At 51.9% G+C, this 13,931-nt stretch overlaps 2 pseudogenes; both read right to left on the reverse strand.

The window, feature by feature from the left end:
• Positions 1 to 6,378: 6,378 nt before the first annotated feature.
• LOC149345147 (uncharacterized) lies at positions 6,379 to 7,935 on the reverse strand (annotated as a pseudogene).
• Positions 7,936 to 8,734: 799 nt separating this feature from the next.
• LOC149345148 (uncharacterized) lies at positions 8,735 to 10,101 on the reverse strand (annotated as a pseudogene).
• Positions 10,102 to 13,931: the final 3,830 nt, after the last annotated feature.

A 13,931-nucleotide genomic window follows, 5' to 3' on the forward strand; every position in this document is an offset into this window, starting at 1 on the left:
GGTGAAAGGATGAAAGAAGTCATCCCTGCTCCCCCACGCGTTGTGTATAGGCGTGCAAAGAACATCCGTGATATGATAACATCGTCTACAATCGGGAACCGTTGCTTCAGAGGATCTGCGCCATGCAATAAACCTCGGTGTAAACTCTGTCAGATGATGGAAACTACTAGTGCCAAAAGCACAGCGTCATCCTTCTCATTCCAGATTAAAGACAACTTCTCATGCGACAGCGCTAATGTTGTCTACCTCCTGGAATGTGGCACCTGTAAAGCTCAGTACGTGGGACAAACAGTTACGCAGTTCCGAATTCGCATCAACAATCACAGATGACATGTGCGGACGCAGCCAAATCTCCCACTTTCAAAACATATAAACAACCTTGGGCATCCATTCGATAACTTTAAAGCTACTGTACTTCAATCGGGGTTGAAAACGCATTATGAGCGTGAGAGCTGTGAATCATACCTGATTCACAAATTTATCCCATTCTCAAGCGGCATCAACGGAACAGTAGGCCGGCTATCATGCTTAATAGAGTAGCAAATAATTATCCAAGACATGTTGATGATAGAGACTGACAGAACGGGAGGCAGAAAGCGTAGCAAGCATTGCGTTTCTTTTGAATTTTTTTCCATGTCACTTGTATTGTCACGTATTTAGTGGTTTCTCGCCCCTTTTCTATTTTTTTTTATTTTCGCCCCTTTTCTATTTCTTATGTTTCTAATTATTCTTTGTATTGTCATGCATCGTATTGCTTTATCACGCGTTTCTGTTCTGCGCGCGCTCACGCGCAGTGTAAAGTTACATATGTTTAACACTGAATAGTCCTGCAGTTCCACTTGACTTACGGTACATTGTACTTGCGACTAACTGCAGTTCGTTTCTGGTCTTGTGTTTGTTGTTAGCCTTGCTCTCTTTTTTTCTTGTTTTCTTTTTTGTGTATTGAGTGATTGTGTGAGGATTCATTAGAAGCTTGTGTTTTGTCCCAATGACCTATTTTGTATCGTGTTGTGCTGCCACAACCCTTCTCTGAGTGGGACTTTTCAAATTCTTGTGCAGCACCGTTTTTTTTTCAGAGCTGTTACTTTGACATTTCTTTGAACCCCCATGCCTACTACTTTCTCCTGAAATTTTGCCTTCTCGCTGTGCAGCTGCCAAGCACTTTACGCTTGTCGCCGAAATGCGTTATGAGCTGCCACATCCCTTCTGAGTGCGATGTTGCAGTCTTGTGCAGTAGTTTATTTTTTTTTTCTGCCACAACCCTTCTCTGAGTGCAATTTTGCTAAGCCTTGTGCAGAAGAGGTTTCTTTTTTTTCCTCCCCTTTTTTTTGGAATTCCTGCTGACCCCCATATCTACTCATTTCTCCAAAAATGTTGCCTCCTCACTGGGCAGCTCTAAAGCGCTTCGCGTTTGTCACCGACATCGGGTAATGAGCCACACATCGAGGGGCACTCCCCTGTCTTTCTAAGAAAGCCATGAGGTCGCGGGGGAAAAAATTTTCCTTTGCCCCGCTTTAATTTTCTGTCTTTCCCTTCTTCAGAACACCTGCATCCACGTTAGAGGATCCAGTTTTCAAGTTGTAATCTATTCTTTCTCTTTTTATTTTACTCCCCCCCTCCTCACTATTCTTTGCATTTGTGCTTTATGCTTTTTCCTGTACCTCGCGGATGCTATGAAATCTGCTTGTTTCGAATACTGTAATGCACTCGAAAAAGGCTGGTCCTCCAGCCGAAACGTCGTGAATTAAATCCTGTTATGTTTTTCCATTTCTGGTGATTTTATCTTATATATATATATATATATATATATATATATATGTAAATATATAATAATTCGTAAATCGCATGTATGTATGTATGTGTGTGTGCATGTGTGTGTGTACGCGCGCGCGCACACACATACATACAAACGCATACGATTTACGAATATGCGTTAAAATGTTGCCCTGGTGCTCGACTTGAGCGCTTCAGTTTACAGTTATGACGCCGCGAATAGACACTCACATCCTCACTTCAACAAAGACTCCTCATCATTTTATTATGACACTACTGCCATATCTTCGCTTTTCCCGACCTACACATGGGAGCCGCCATATTTCTGCACTGCATCTGCTCTTGCCATTCGGAAAGTGCAAGCCAGACCAAAACTCGTGTTGCACTAGGCTTTGCGGAACGAAGACGAAACTGCTGCGAGCGCGCGTTGCACTGGCACGAGGCATGCGGAAGTGCTGCACTCTTCGCACTGGAGCAGGATGTGCAGCCAAATCGAAGAAACCTTTCAATGAGAGAAGCACAGCAGCAGCCATTTTACTGCCTGTGGAGCAGTGGGAAAGGCCGCCGGCGTGTATAAAAGACTATCGACTCCGGCCGCCACTGCTGAAGCTACATGCTTAACAAAATGGCGAAAAGCGTGGCCAAACACGAACCCTAACCGTTTGTCCAGTACGCAAACATCATTTGTCCGTGAGACACCCTGGATGCTACAAGAAAGTCTCTTACCCCCAAACTCTGAGAGCTTCCGTAGCTCAGTAAGGAAGCCTTCACTGCAGTGAGGCCCCCTCATGTCAATCTGAAAGCTTTCTTACTGAGGAGCCCTAGGTAAGGTAAGGTCGTCAGCCTTGGTGCATCCTCAGAGTCAAGGCAGCTAGTAGCTGCCTTCATGCATCCTTTAGTCGATCCTGGCCCAAGAGGTACGCTTCCCCTCACTACTGCCACAAGTGACTATGCACACTCGCGTGGGCGGCGAGACGCGACGCAAGGACGCGAGCAAGGCGTGAGCGCAGCTGAGCAGGCGGGAGAAGTGGTCAAGAACCGTGCGAAAAGACAAGGACTAAAGGAAGACACACACAGACCAGCTCGCCCGAGCGTCAGTCCTAACGGGAGAAATAGCAGCGTGTACTGACTACTACGAGGGCGACTACAGGCAATGTTTTAACCGTGCTTGTGAAAAAGCAGGTATTTTTTTACCTGCATCCTCGGACAGCTAGGTTGCTTCGCGACACGGCGACTCCTATAAAAGTGTGCTCAGAGTAAGAATTTGCGTTCCGCACCGGTGCGGCTCGGTTACACTAGGGCATTCGGCGGCGAGAGGGAGCGAAATCCGCCGATATGTTGCCTCGTTCACACCTCCCGGCCACCACGTCGCCGCTCCTGGCGACCGTATGGATGCTAACGTACGCTAAAAGCAGGTATTTTGCGGGAGGTTACGCCATTTCTTACATTCCTAGTTTTAGTTCCGCGAATGTAAACAGCGACGCAATGACATGACGATCATGTACGTTATGTATTCCTTTTTTTGCACCGGGTGACCGAAGTTTTCCGCCCAGCTCAGCATAGTGGCGCCACCTAGTTGTTAGGACGAGAACCATATCTGTCACAAACCTGCGCTCCTCTTAAGCCTAAAAGCGGCAGAATCGTCCATCTAAATAAATAAAAGTATACGTTTTCTTGAAAACGAGATGAGACGAAGGGAAAGACTGATACCCCATTTATGGCCAGCGAACGCAACGAAAAAGGCAGTAACAACGAAGTATTCAGACCGAATCGATGGAGGCGGAACGCAAGGCGCCCGCGAACTGTGCGATGTCACTGCACGTAAAAGATCCTCAGGTGGTCGAAATTATTCCGGAGACCTACACCACGGCACCTCTTTCTTTCACTCCCACCTTTTTCCCTTATGCCGCGCTTAGGGTGTCCACCGAGATATGTGAGATAGATACTGCGTCATTTTCTTTCCTCACAAACCAATTATTATGGCGGGGTTCAGCTTCGAAGGGCGCCGTCATGTTTGTCGGCGCAGAAATGCCACTCCCTACTCGGCGTCCTATAGGCCGATGGAAATCGGCGGCAGAAATCGGTTCTGCTCCTCCTGTTTATTATCAACCAATTCCATATTTGTGCGACTAACTTTTTTTTATTGAATAAGGGCGATCGCGTAAAACTTGTGAAGGAATCTTGAAACCGAGACGCGCGGCACGCGTTCCTTGCTTGAAGAGAGGCGAGGAGAGCTCTCAGAGTGAGCCGGCTTCCTCCATCGAACATTCGCGGAAACGAGGCCTCGCGTAAGGTGCCTTCGAAGGAAAGGAAGCTTTTTCAGAGTTCGGGCCTCAACTATTCAGCGCAACAAAGAACACCTTGGTATGAACTTGTTTTCGCTCACCGTAAAGGTCGGACAGGCAAGAAGAAGTATGACGCGCTGTGCCGAAGTCTTCTAGAGTCCACGTGTGAGCGATGCTGCGATGGCGTTAGCGTCTCCACAGGCGGCACCACATAAGTGCAGACAACAACTGGCCGTGGAAGAGCGTGTGGAAAGAGCCCCCTGAAGAGCGAGCCAAGAGGAAGGAGAGGGAGAAAGTTCTGGTGTGCGAGGAGGAAGCCCCACGTGCAAAGCTATCCCAGTATCAACATGGCTCAGCATGACAAGAGCGCATGGCATCCGAGGGGGCTAGCTCGTCCGTGCTCCCCCTTCTCGGAGAAAGAGACAGGAGGAGAGAAACACAACTACATGGTGCATTGCTTTTCTCTCTTCCGAGGTGCGGCTGGTGTCAGCGCGCTAACACAAGCGGTTACCCTGACCCAGGCGGCGCTCCATGCATGAATGGAAGAAGCATACTACATTGATACTGGGAAAGGCAGATCACAAAGGAATCGTTCTATGATAACTCAAGAGGAAATGTCCTATGTTTGAATATAGGTCAGGGTGTCCTAGAATGCGCAGATACAAAAAGAAATTTAACGACGAAAATGACACATTTGCTGTGTGTGGTAAATTTGTAGAAACAATTGGACACCTCATACTCAAATGTGATGGCATCCATCGGGATGTCGATGCAGGCACAGTCACTATTCCTGAGGCACTAGGGTTTAAAAATAACAATGGTAATGCAAAGAAATCTGCGGCGGAAGTAAGCAAAAAAGCGATTGGAAGATTGCTGGCTCAAATGCAGAGAGGTGACATAAAGTTAGAAGTGTAGGAAACATTAATTGAAGAAAATGGAGAATTTTAGTAATTTACGACACAGTTAAACAAAAATAAACAAGAAAAAAAGCCGAGCGTGTTGGCAGTTGCCACCCCCGCGTTTCAAAGGGGACGCTCCAATCTTCCATCCATCCATCTGATTAGAGAACCGAAAGCGCTGGTTTCCGCTACGTAGATTACAACGATGAGCGGTAAGTGCCGCGGGACAAAGCGCTCGCGCCACGCCCGCTGCAGACACGCAAGAGAGGAGGAGGAGGAAGAACATTTATTTCCGCCGAATATGGCGCGGCAGCCACCTCCGGGTCCACACGCGGGCGTCCTGGGAGGCAGTCTGTCGCACCGAGGCCGGAAGACATCCGATCCCGTCTAGGAGAAGAGGTCTTCAGCCTCGGCCGCCAGGCGGACGGCGAAGCGCTGAGTTTTTTCGTCTGAGCTTCTCAGCGTGGTATCCCATTCATCGCTAGTTACGGTTTTGGTCGAGACAGAACCACGGGACGAGTGCCACGTAGAAGACAACGAAGAGCAGGCAGTGCCACGACTCTATCGTGTTGCCCATCATCCCGGCTACAGCATATATCACAGCATCTAGGTTCCGGCGACGAGCGTTATTAAGCGCGCAAGACACAGCACTTTTAACATTGGCGGAATATCAGTATCTGAAATATTCCTGGAGCAGGAAAATTTGTCAACCTCGGCAGCTAGAAGTATATCTGACGAGGTTGCGCTGCCGGATCCCCCCTCTAAATTTCTATCTGCACAGTTCTGGTTCGGCGTTATCTCCCCTCTGTGCATTTTGCCGCGAGCCTGAATCTATCGATCATTTTTGGCTCCATTGTCGTCGTTTCACCTCTTTAAGAGTTTGAGCAGCCCACTTCTGTTATCATTTGGCGGTACCACGCTTGGGTTCAGCCACAGGTCTGTTTGTGACGCTGTTCAAAATTTCTTGCTGGAATCTCATCGACTACCTTGCTAAAGCTTTCAGTATTTTCTTTTTTATGCTTCATTATTTGTCGAATTAATCTTTTTTCTCTCTCTCTCCAATCCAAACTCCGATATATATATATATATATATATATATATATATATATATATATATATATATATATATATATATATAGCGAAGTATACGCTTCGTTAAAGGAAACATATTTATTCAACTCGACGTTTCGATCGGAAAACCAATCTTCTTCAGGAGTGATTTTAGTAGTAGTAGTAAGTAGTAAGTGCATGAAGGAAGAGGAAAGGAAACTAGCACGGGCCTGTGACTGGCGAGTTATCGCCACCACCACTGCCGGCGTGCAGATAGGGAGGAGGATAGGTAGAGGGGATAAGAAAGAAGTAAAGGGAAGGGAAAGAAGAGCGTCTATAGAGGCGCTGTCGCTGTCATCAGCCGCCAAGGACTAGCAATAGCTGTCCAAGCCCGTGTCCTCCAGGAAGGCAAGGAGGGACCGAAGGGCCTTGCTGGTGTTGGGTCCGGACGGGAAGAGCAGGGCCCGTGACGTGTCAGCTGGGAGACCCAGTGCCCGGTAGCCAGCTGAGAGCCTAGCCTGTTGTGCGGCCAGGGCAGGACAACCGCACAGGAGGTGTTCTATTGTCTCCTCCGGGTCACTACAGCGGGGGCAGTCTGCACAAGTAGCCAGGCCCTTGCGGAAGAGTCTTGCCCCGGTCCAGGCGCAGCCCACACGGAGCCGGAGCAGGAGGGACCTCTCCCGTCTTGCAAGTCCCTTGTCCGGCAGGAGCGGGGGGGGTGTCCCTTGGGCAACCCTGGTGTCGGGGTGTTCCAGCAGGAGTAGCCGCTCCGTGATGGATCGGGCAGCGTCCAGAGGAACGACTGAGGTGCAGCAGGGCGTGGAGGCCTCGTGGGCTGCCTTGGCCAGGGCATCGGCAGCCTCGTTGCCCTGAATTCCCACATGGCTGGGGACCCAGGCCAGGGAGATGGAGCAGCCGCGGGAGCAGAGGGTGTTAAGCCGCGCCGCCAGCTTGCAGACAATGGGGAGTCGGCACCGGGGCTCCTGCAGGAGCTGGAGGGCCACCCTGGAGTCGGACAAGATGGCCACAGACTGCACAGCAGGCCGTGCATCCAGGATGTCCGCCGCCAGGTGCAGGGCTGCCAGCTCGGCTGTGGTGGAGCTGGCCACGAAGGGGAGTCTCGCCTGTCTTGTTTCGCCCAGGGCAGGTGAGATGCAGGCAGCCGCTGCAGATGGGCAGGCCCCCTTCAGGACGGAGCCGTCCGTGAACAACTGTGTGCAGCCAGCCAGGTCCTCCTCCATGGTTTCCGCTGCCTCCTGACGGAGGCCGACCGCAGGTGTCTGGCGCTTGGGCCTGGCCCCTCGTGCTGGTAGGAGGACCCGGAACTGATGTCCCTGGTCAGGCCGTGGAGGGGTGGGTAGATGCTCTGTCTGCCCTCCCACCAGTTGTTCGAAGGCAATGGCGGTCTTCCCCATGCGTGAGTGGGGGCAGCTGAGGAGGCGTTCCAGGAGGGGACGTCCGTCTGGGGCAAGGTGGAGCCGCTCCACGTGGCGGAGTGCTGCCCTCTGGGCCTGGAGCTCCATGGGCCATACCCCGGCCTCTGCCAGCGTCGCAGGGACCTGGGAACCCCGTGGGAGGCCGAGGCACAGGCGGATGGCGGCCCTCTGGCAGCGTTCAATGGTCAGCTGCTGCCTGGGGGTGAGCTGGATGAGGGGGAGGGCGTAAAGGAATTGCGCCCCTGCCATGGCCTGGTGGAACTGAAGGCGCATGCTTGGTGTGATGCCTCTCCCACCCGCCAGGAGCCTCCGGATGGCGCCACGGACCCGGGATGCCTGCCTCGTGAATGCCTTGACCGCAGGTTGCCAAGTGAGGTGGCGGTCAATGAGCAGGCCCAGGTAACGGCAGGAGTGCCGCCACGGTAGTTCCCGTCCCGCAATGCTCAGGGCTGTCTTTCCTGGGCGTGCTCCTGGGCGGGTGTTGAGCAGCATGGCCTCGGTCTTGGTGGCGGAGAGCCGCAGGCCCACCGGTTCCAGGTAGGAGCTCACCCTGGTGATGACCCGCTGCACATTCCGGATAACCTGTACCCGCTGGCGCCGTGGCCCGTAGCACCATAGGGCAAGGTCGTCCGCATAGATGGCGATGCGGACAGGGAGGGACAGACCCTCCGGAAGGCAGCGGGGAAGCTCCGCCATCACCAGGTTGAAGAGCATGGGGCTCAGCACGCTGCCCTGGGGAACTCCTCTCGTGAGCGGCTGGGGTGCGCTGGTGGCTCCTCCCACCCGGATGCAGCTGGAGCGGTCGCAGAGGAAGCCTCGGACGTACTCCCGGAGGTTGCCAGACACGCCAAGGTAGTCGACAGCCTCGAGGATTGCCTCGTGCGTGACGTTGTCGAACGCGCCCTGCACATCCAGGAGTGCAAGGCAGACCACCTGGCGGGAGTGACGCGCCTCCTCGAGGCTGGAGGTGATGTCGGCAATGGCATCTGCCGTGCAGCGATGCCTTCGGAACCCCGACTGCTGCTCGGGCAGGTAGCCCGTGGCTCCGGCGATCCACTCCAGCCTTGCCAGGGCCATGGACTCCAGGAGCTTCCCCGGGGCTGAGGTCAGGGAGACAGGCCGGTAGGATTTCAGGTCCGTTGGCGGCCTACCGTCCTTGAGCACTGGGACGACCAGTGCCTTGCGCCAGGCCTCCGGTAGGCATCCCGTTGTCCAAACCTCGTTGAAGGTCTGGAGAAGTCTGGCCTGCATGACATCATCCAGATTCCGCAACATCTGGTACGTGATGCCGTCAGGACCGGGGGCACTGCGGCGCTTTGTGTGCTGCAGGGCAGTGGTGAGCTCCGCCCTCGTAAGAGGGGTGGAGCAGATGGCCTCGATGTCCGCTGCCTGGCATCCACCTGCACCCTGGTCCCTGGTCCGCCTGGGATATTGCCCAGATGGAGGGTGCTCCCGTGGGAGGAGGGCCTCTGCCAGCTTGTCAGCCAGCTGCTGGTAGGTGAGCCCCCCTGCCACTGCGATGGCCAGGTAGGGCGCGCGTTGTACCGCAGGCTCCAGGAGTGCCCGAAAGAGGCGCCAGGCTCTTGCACTGCCCCTCGCAGCCACCAAGGAGGCGCATATCCCCTCCCAGGATTCTCTGCGGCGCCGGTTGTGGGTCCGACGACAGGTCGCATCCAGGCGGTTGTGTGCCGTCCAGTCCTCGGGCCTGTCCGTACGGAGGGCCCTGCGCTCCGCCTGCCGACGTTGAGCCCTCAGCTGAAGGAGTTGAAGATCTGGAACAGGCTGGTTGGGCGGGACCTCGCAGCAGATGGTGGCTGCCTCAGCACAACGCGCCACGTGCGCCAGGATGTCGTCCTGCTGCTGGAAGTTGCGGAGGAGGTACCTGAACTTGTCCCAGTGGACCACCCTGCATTGCCGTCCGTCCACTCTCTTCCCTGGCTTTGGCGCCAGAGTGATGGGGTAGTGGTCCGAACCCCACGTGTCCGGAGAGGGATGCCATCCATAAACACAGCGCGTAGACCCAATTGATAGATCTATGCACGTTCGGACGCCCCCTCTACGGACAAACGTGGGGACCCCAGTGTTCAGAACATGGAGCCCTGTGCCACGGAGAGCCGCAACTAGGTCACGACCGCGGCGGTCTGCCCTGCGGGATCCCCACCGCGGATGTGCCGCGTTGAAGTCCCCGCAGAGCAGGCAGTCGCCGCCAATGAGACCGACCAGCTGTGTCAAGGATTCGGCCTCCCAGGGGGTCTTGGGACGCACATATAGACTTGCCACAGCTGTATCAACTCGACCCAGCCTCACCCTCACGCAGACGAGCTCCATGGGGGCCACTACTGCATCACTCACCAGAATCTCTGCCTGGGCCAGGGTCCGGCGGACGAAGATGGCTGCCCAGGATGGTCCCGGGGGGTGGTCCTCCACCAGGCATGGGTCAGCCGTGCACGTAGGCAGGAGGCAGGAAGTTTTGCTGCCATAGCCCATGAAGCCTGGTAGATGGAGCTTGTCCCTTGGCAGGTACACCTCCTGGAGCGCCAGGACATCATACTCCTCCAGCAGGAGACGGTTATTGAGCTCAGCGAGGCGGGGGCGGAGCGCTCGGCAGTTCCATTGGAGGACCAGTGGCCTGGGGGTCATCCTTGGGGAACTACCCATGATGGCTCTGCGGTTGCTGCGGCCCCTGAGCCAAGCTGGGTGGTTGCAGGGGGACTGCCGGGAGCAGCCTCGTGAGTGCCTGGAGAGTGGCTGCCAGGGTCTTAGTGAGCTCCTCCAGTTGGCTGCTCAGTGCGGATGGACTGCTCTGGGGAGGAGAGGATGGGCAGGCAGCGGGCTCTGCTGGCGCGGGAATGGAAGGGGCCGCCCCTGGTGGCCTGGAGGTGAGGGCCTGGGCATAGGTCCGTTGTTCTGGATCGGCCCGGATCTGTGCCTGAATAGCCCTCCGTGAGACAGGCTCTCGAGAGGCCGCCACGGCCACGGCGACCTGCCTTTCCTCCTGCCAGCGGGGACAGGAGGGGTAGTTGGCAGGGTGGTGGCCTCCACAGTTGGTACAGCGGGGCTCCGTAGCGCTGCAGCGATCCGTGGAATGTGGTTTGCCCCACCTCCTGCATCGCGGCGTCTCCCGGCAGCTGGCCGTCACGTGGTCCAGGCGGCCGCATCGGCCACACTGGATGGGCCGTGGTCGTGCGGGACGGACAGGTAGCCGCAACTTGTAGAGGGCCACGTGGGGAGGCGGGACCGGAGCATCAAACCGGAGCATCAAATTTTACATTGTTAATGCATCCCCTTTTATAGGGGTGGGCACAGAACAGGTAAGTGGGAAACACAAAGCAAAAAAATACGCATAAAAAATTATTAGAGGCAATGCGACCCACACACACACACACCCAAAAAAAAAATAAAAGGAGAGAGTGCGAGCAACAGGTACTCAGTAAGAAAATACAACGTCCAGATGCGGCCTCTGCTTTGTTAAGCACCACAGGCTTGCTTATTGACAGGCGTTTCCAGCTGGGAGGTGCTCGACAGGTGCGTGGCCGTACAACAACTTTCGTAGAAAAATGCGAAAACTTGTTGCTTCTCCTGGCCGCGAGAGCAAGAAAATATAAAATATGACCCGCCAACAGAGAGAGCAGACAACAGAAAAAAAAAGAAAAAAAAGAGAAAGTGAAAAGAGCAAGGAAGAAACCTCGAAAAAAAATGTGAAATAGGTAAAAGAAAACCTTTAAAGTAGTGCTTTTTCTTCGCACCCAGCAATAGTGCAACCACCCCTGGTTGAGGGGAAGTATTGGAAGGAATGTAAAAAAATATATATATATAAAAAAATGTGAGCTTACATAGTAAAATTAAAAAGGAAAAATAAAAAAAATAAAAAAGAAATTGTGTGGCATTCGCGTGACCACAAGGTGAGCACACCCGGGGGGGGGGGGGGGAATGGCACAGGTGTGGCACAGGTGTGGCATGCAGAAAGGGGTATGACCTCAGACGACTTAGTCAGTGGTGCTTTGTTTAATTTCGTAGGCCCCTGACCTCGGAAGAGAGGTGAGGGTGCCGTAAGTTTCATAATGCCATTTTGCACTGTGTTAAATTTAAAAATAAAATATCATTCTCGTTGCTCGCGCTCACGAGTGCTTTTGAAGCCACTCTAGTATTGTTACTTTAAGTTTGTCAAACTCGTGGCCTTTCTCGCGGAGGTGTTTCGAAAGAGGGAGGTTGGGGAGGGATTGGGTATGTGAGCGGTGGTTATTAAATCTGAAACGGAAGGAATTGTCTGTTTGGCCTATGTATTGCATTCGACAGTCGCCACACTCGAGCATGTAAACCACGTTGCTGGAATCGCAATTCATGTCTTCCCGGATAGAATGCTTGAAATTTGAATGGGTGCTTTTAGCCAGTGCCGTGGTTTCCATGTGTTTGCAGACTTGACACCGGCTTTTTTTTGCATGGTGTGCCACCTACAGCTCTCGGTTTATTGACTGTCGAATGGACAACATGGTTTTGCAGATTTTTTGGTCTTCTATATGTTACTTGGGGGACCGTTGTGAAAATATTTGAAAGGCGGTCACTCTGTTCTATGATATTAAAGTGTTTTTTAGGATGTTAATATTCGGGAGAATATTTGTGAAGGTTAGTATGAGATTACAGCGCTGTGATGTTGTCTGAGATTCCTTAATGACATGATTAATATTAGTTGCTTCTGCCTTTTTAATGGAATCGTTGATTATAGAAGACAGGTAATGTTGTTTTTTTAGAGTGTCCCGCATGCGATTAGCATTTTCGTGAAAATCTTCCGATCGTGAGCAAATTCGTTTGAATCTGATGGCCTGTGAGTATGGGATTGAAGTTTTGCAGTGGCGTGGGTGGCAGCTGTTGAAATGAAGATACTGTTGTCTGTCTGTGGGTTTTTTATAGACACTAGTGATTAATGTACTTCCTTCTACTCGAACCAGAACATCGAGGAAGTTAATTTCATTGGTTGAGTAGGTGTGTGTGAAAGAGATATTGGGATGGATTTTGTTGAATGAGGCAATAAAATGGATGAGTTCGTCCTCGGTTTCTGTCCAAACTATGAATATGTCATCCAGAAAGCGTTTGTAAAAAGCTGGTTTTGTTGGATATGAGGACAGAAAGTCTGATTCAATTTTGTTCATAAATATGTTGGCGTAATTCGGAGCCATTTTTGTGCCCATAGCTGTACCGCTAGTTTGAAGATAATATGAGTTGTTGAACTCAAAGGTGTTAAGTTTAAGGACCAAATTTGCAAGTGTCTCGACGGCACTTGGACTAGGGGTGTCTAGAATTTTGTATTCTTTATATGATCCAACCATTGCCTGAATTCCGTCGTCATGTGGGTGTAAAGTGATACCACATCCAGGGTAACTAGGAAAGCGCCTTGAGGGAAGGTGACATTCGATAATTCTTTCAGGAAGTGATTAGTGTCGCGTATGTAAGATGGATGTTTCGGAGGTATATGTTTGATGAGCGAATCGATATACTCTGAGATCGGTTCTGTTATTGTGCCAATACCAGAAACAATCGGTCTCCCTGGATGATTCTGTTTGTGTATTTTCGGAAGCATGTAGAAGCGCCCCGCAGAGGAATTTCTTGGCGTGAGCGCTTTACCTACTCGCGGTGGTAATTCACCTTCATCTGTTAGTTTTTTTATCGTTTGCTCTACGATGTTCTTTTGCTTAGCGGTCGGGTCTGATGGGAGTTTAGTATAGAATTTTGGGTTGTTGAGCTGGCGGTTGCCCTCCTGAATGTACTTATCTGTGTCTAAAATAACTATGCCTCCACCTTTGTCGGCGTGCTTAATGACAATGTCGGTTCGTTTGCTAAGTGAGCCTAAGGCGTTACGCTCTTTTTTTGTGAGGTTAGGTGGCCCAGATTTTCGTGTCCCAAAAGCTTGAAGAATCTCCTTTTGTACCGCTTTTATATATAGGTCTAGATGTCTGTCCCTACCAGTTTTGGGCGTCCACTGTTCCTGAGATTGGGGGTACCGCATATTATTTGTGTTCGGTTTGTCGAAGAAATATTCCCGTAATCTGAGAGTTCGCGAAAAGTTATCTAGATCCTGGAGTAACTTGTACTCGTTATACTTGCTATGGCTTGGGCAGAATTTTAGGCCACGCGACAGCAGTGACTTTTCCTCGGGGGTGAGCTGTGAGCTTGACGGATTAATTATATTTTCCGGAAGGTGTGGCTCCTCGGGTGTTCGGTCTAATGTGGTTGGATGTTGGTTTACGGTTTCCTTGTAATTGTCGGGTGTGGGTATGTGGCTTGCTAGTTGTAATGGCATTGTGAGCTCTATACAATCCTCGACGAGGATGCCATCACGGGAAAATTTAGTAAGTTTTTTCGTCCAAATTTGCTGAGTTTTGTTAGACTTGAAGACCTCAAGCTCATTAACCTCGGATGTTGAGAGTATCATGCTTTGACGCGCCCGCCTCTCCTCTAGTGTTAGTGATGCCAACGTCTTTTTGAAGTGCTCA

Source organism: Amblyomma mixtum, chromosome 5 (genome assembly GCF_055824585.1).
Source record: "Amblyomma mixtum isolate Tamu chromosome 5, ASM5582458v1, whole genome shotgun sequence".
Taxonomy (NCBI): domain Eukaryota; kingdom Metazoa; phylum Arthropoda; class Arachnida; order Ixodida; family Ixodidae; genus Amblyomma; species Amblyomma mixtum.